A 4,765-nucleotide genomic window follows, 5' to 3' on the forward strand; every position below is an offset into this window, starting at 1 on the left:
AATAAAATAAAATAAAATAAAATAAAATAAAATAAAATAAAATAAAATAAAATAAAATAAAATAAAATAAAATAAAATAAAATAAAATAAAAATAAAACAATTAAAAAAAACACAAGATACTCCCTCTAAATGTAAAGACATATGCAAACTTAAAATGAAAGGACACAGAAAGATATTCCCAGGCAAATAGAAACCACAAAAAAGCTGGAGCATTTATACTTACATCAGACAAAATAGACTTACAATAAAAACTGTAACGACAGGGGCGCCTGGGTGGCGCAGTCGGTTAAGCGTCCGACTTCAGCCAGGTCACGATCTCTCAGTCCGTGAGTTCGAGCCCCGCGTCGGGCTCTGGGCTGATGGCTCAGAGCCTGGAGCCTGTTTCCGATTCTGTGTCTCCCTCTCTCTCTGCCCCTCCCCTGTTCATGCTCTGTCTCTCTCTGTCCCAAAAATAAATAAACGTTGAAAAAAAAATTAAAAAAAAAAAAAAAAAAAAACTGTAACGACAAACCAAAGAGGGCACTACACACTGATAGGGATCAATCCAGTAAGACAATACAACATTTGCAAACTTTTTTTGCACCAATCATAAGAGCACCTAAATATAAAGCAAATGTTATCAAATCTAAAGGGAGAAATAGACAGCAATACAATAATGGCAGAGCACTTTAATGCCCCCACTTAAATCAATGGATAGATTATTCAGACAGAAAATCACTAAGGAAACGTCACCCTTAACGACATGTAACACCAAACAGACTTACCACATATTTACAGACATTCCATCCAAAACCAACAAAATACATTTTTCTCAATTGCATATGGAACATTTTCCAAGTTAGGTCATATGCTGGGCTACAATAAGTTTTAATAAATTTGAGAACTGAAATCATATAAGCATCTTTTCACGAAACTAGGAACTACATGAATAAAACTCACAAATATGTGGAGACTAAACGACATGCCACTAAACAACCAATGCACCAAAGAAATCAAAAGAGAAATCAAAACATACCTTGACATAAATGAAATTGGAAAAGCAATGTAACAAAATTTACATGATGCAGAAAAAGCAGTTCTAGGACAGAAGTTCACAACAATAAATGTCTATCTCAAGAAACAAGAAAAATCTCAAATACAACTTAACTTCATACTTCAAGGAACTAGGGGGGAAAGAAAAGACAAAACAAGGCTCAAAGTTAGTAAAAGGGAGGCAATAACAAAGATTAGAGCAAAAATAAATGAAAGTAAAAAGACAATAAAAACGACTAATGAAATTAAAATCTGGCTCTTTGAAAAGATAAACAAAATAGACAATCTTACAGCTAGACTCACCAAGACAAAAAAGAGACAACTCAACATCAGAAATGAAAGAGATATTATGATTGATACCACAGAAATACAGAAGATCATAAAAGACTGAACAACTGTATAGCAGCAAATTGGACAGCCTAGAGGAAATGGATGAATCCCTAGAAACAAATAAACACGACTGTTTATACAATTGTGAATAAACAGAAAATCTGAATAGATGATGACTAGGAAAGAGAAATCAGAAACCTCCCAACTAGTCAATGGATGGATTCAAAGATGAATTCTACCAAAAATTCAAGGAAGAATTAGCATAAGTCGTTTTCAACCCAACTCTTCCAAAAATAGAAGAGGAGGAAACACTCTCAAGTTCATTTTAGGGGGCCAGCATTACTCTGATACCACAAACAGATAAGGTCATCATGAGAAAAGAAAATTATGGGCTCATATTCCTGATGAACACAGATACAAAAATCTTCACAAAATGTTAGCAAACTGATTTCAACATAAATTAAGAGGATCATACACTGGGGGGACTTCCAGAGAAAATGGCATAGTAGGACTCACCTCATCTCACACATACACCTAGATAACACCAACATCAGTGTAAATAACCCAGAAAACAACTTGAAGGCTGGAGGAACAGACCGCCCCCAGCTCAATGTAGAGAAAGGGCCACACTGAAGAGGGTAAGAAGGGTGGAAATGCAATTGAGAGCTAAATAGACCCACAGGACTGTCTGGGGAAGGGAGGGACCAGCAGGTGCAGAGAGGGGAGATGATCAGATCCCCAACCCAGGCACCCCAGGCACCCCATGCACCAGGCACCCACATGGGGAAAAAACTAATCCCCATAACATGTGGCTTTGAAAACCACAGGGGCCTAACAATCAGTAAGGCTTAACACATGGAATTTTAAAAATCAGAAAGAAGACTCTGTTCTAGGAGAGCAGGGAGGGTGGAGTACCTTTCCTTAAAGAGCACAACAAATAGCCTCACTGATATACAGCACAAAAGCAGAAATTAGAAAACACGGGGGGGGGGGGGGGGGGGAGGGGGTATAACAGGAACATTTAATGGTTGATGTCAGAGTGCATACTGGAGAGGTAGGGATCTTTGGGACACTTCTGCAAGAATAAAAGAGCTGCCAGGTGCCATTTCTCTCCCTTGTCCTCCAGCCTAGAAACACCTGCAGAAACCAGCACAGCACCTACATTCTCCATGGTGCTTCCTAACAGCATCCCCCACCACAAGCACTTCTGCAGTTTCTGCCCCCTCCAACCTGGCAGGCCTCACCAACAGTTTTCTCAGGTGACTGCAATGGACCTTTACAGACCATGCATACACCATGTGCCCTATGCTCCTATTCTGCTGCTGACATGCCCCCTCCAATACACCCTTGTTCAGAACCCATCCAAAGCGGTGCCACAATAGTATGCAAGCAGTCCCAACAGAGACCAGCACCACTCCAAAGGGACTCCTGCCCCAGGGAGAAGGGAAGATAACCCCACACACTACTCCCAACTGCAGACCCAACTGGAGGTAAACTGGGTCCCAGGCAAACTGACTTCAGGCCCAGTCTAGCAACAAAAATTTCTCAGGGGATGACAAAGGGAGAGTACCCTGAGGTTCAGTTCTACTACATCTCTGGCAAACACCTGGTCTGACTCAACTCAAGCACAAGACAAACCCAGAGTGGCCCACTAACAACACAGGGACCAAACCCTGCCCACAACAGGCAAAGAGAGCCATTACGGATGACTGGACTGAAGCCAAACACAGATCAGCCACAAGAGCGGGGCACACACAACACACGTAGGAGACCCTGAAGCACCAAGTCTGTTGAATGGGGAACACTGCACTGGAAGGCACCACAAGACCTAGTCTTCATCAGGCCACTACTTTCAAGACAGGAAAAATAGCTGACTTTCCTAACACAGAAACAGACACAGAGTTAGACAAAATGAGGAGATAGAGTATGTCCCACATTAAATAGGACAAAATCATAGCAAAAGAGCTAAGTGGAAATGGAGAAGTAATATGCCTGATAGAGAATTTAAAGTAATGGTCACAAAGATACTTACTAGACTTGAGACAAGACTGGAGGACCTCAGTGAGACCATCAACAAAGAGAAAAAAAAAAAAACATAAAAATGAATCAATCAGAAATGAAGAACAATAACTGAAATTAAAAACAGACCAGTGCTCACTTGGGCAGGACATATACTAAAATTTGAACAATACAAAAAAGATTAGCATGGCGCCTGCACAAGGATGACATGCAAATCTGTGAAGTGTTCCACATTTAAACACACACACACACACACACATACACACACACACACAGAAACACACACACGCACACCAGGTGGAATAAAAAGACCAGGGGAAGCAGAAGGAATCATCAACCTGAAGGACAGAGTAATGGAAAGCAATCAAGTTGAAGAGGATTCAGAACAAATAATTTAAAATGCAATAGACTTGGCGAACTCAGTGACACCATCAAGTGTAGTAACGTTCACATTTTAGGGGCGAACTCAGTGACACCATCAAGTGTAGTAACGTTCACATTTTAGGGATCCCAGGAGAAGAGAGAGAAAAGGGGGCAGAAAACGTATTTGAAGAAATAATACTTGAAAACTTCCCAAATCTGGGGAAGGAAACAGAAATCCAGATCCAGAAGGCTGACAGCCCCCAACAAAATCAACCCAAGAAGGTCCACAACAAGACACAGAATAATTAAAAAGGCAAAATGTTGTGATAAAGACAAAAATTTAAAGACATTAAGAGGAGTGTCTGGGTGGCTCAGTGTGTTGAGCATCTGACTCTGGCTCAGGTCATGATCTTGCAGTTCATGGGTTTGAGGGCCACAAAGGGCTCTATGCTGTCAGTGCAGAGCCTACTTCAGATCTTCTGTCCCCCTTTCCCTCTGCCTCTCTCTCTCTCTCTCTGAAAAATAAACATTGGGGCGCCTGGGTGGCTGAGTAGGTTAAGCATCCGACTTTGGCTCAGGTCATGATTTCACAGTTTGTGAGTTCGAGCTCCACATCGGGCCCTGTGCTAATCGCTGGGAGCCTGGAGCTTGCTTGAATTCTGTATCTCACTCTCTCTGCCCCTCCCCCCCTCAAAAATAAATAAACATAAATAAACAAACATTAAAAAAATTTAAAGGGGCATCTGGGTGGCTCAGTTGGTTAAGCATTTGACTCTTGATTTCAGCTCAGGTCATGATCTCAAGGTTCGTGAGTTTAAGCCCCACATTGGACTCCGCAATTATGAAGAGCCTACTTGGACATTCTCTCTCTTCCTCTAACCCTCTCTTGCTCATGCTCTCTGTCTCAAAATAAATAAACAAGAAAGAAAAGGAAAGAAAAGGAAAAAAAAAGGAAAGGAAAGGAAAGGAAAGGAAAGGAAAAGGAAAAGGAAAAGGAAAAGGAAAAGGAAAAGGAAAAGG

The 4,765-nt window shown here is 41.1% G+C and overlaps 1 protein-coding gene and 1 non-coding gene across 2 annotated transcripts in view; one reads left to right on the plus strand and one right to left on the minus strand.

Moving 5' to 3' along the window:
- The window catches only part of PFDN1 (prefoldin subunit 1), a 73,119-nt gene that overhangs the window by 44,871 nt on the left and 23,483 nt on the right, over positions 1 to 4,765 (minus strand). The window lies entirely within an intron of this gene.
- On the plus strand, positions 3,514 to 3,620 carry LOC121010902 (U6 spliceosomal RNA). The gene has a single exon (XR_005781417.1). It is a non-coding gene; the product is annotated as a U6 spliceosomal RNA (small nuclear RNA).

Source organism: Herpailurus yagouaroundi, unplaced genomic scaffold, assembly GCF_014898765.1.
Source record: "Herpailurus yagouaroundi ecotype Mexico unplaced genomic scaffold, PumYag 192, whole genome shotgun sequence".
NCBI classification, from domain to species: Eukaryota; Metazoa; Chordata; class Mammalia; order Carnivora; family Felidae; genus Herpailurus; species Herpailurus yagouaroundi.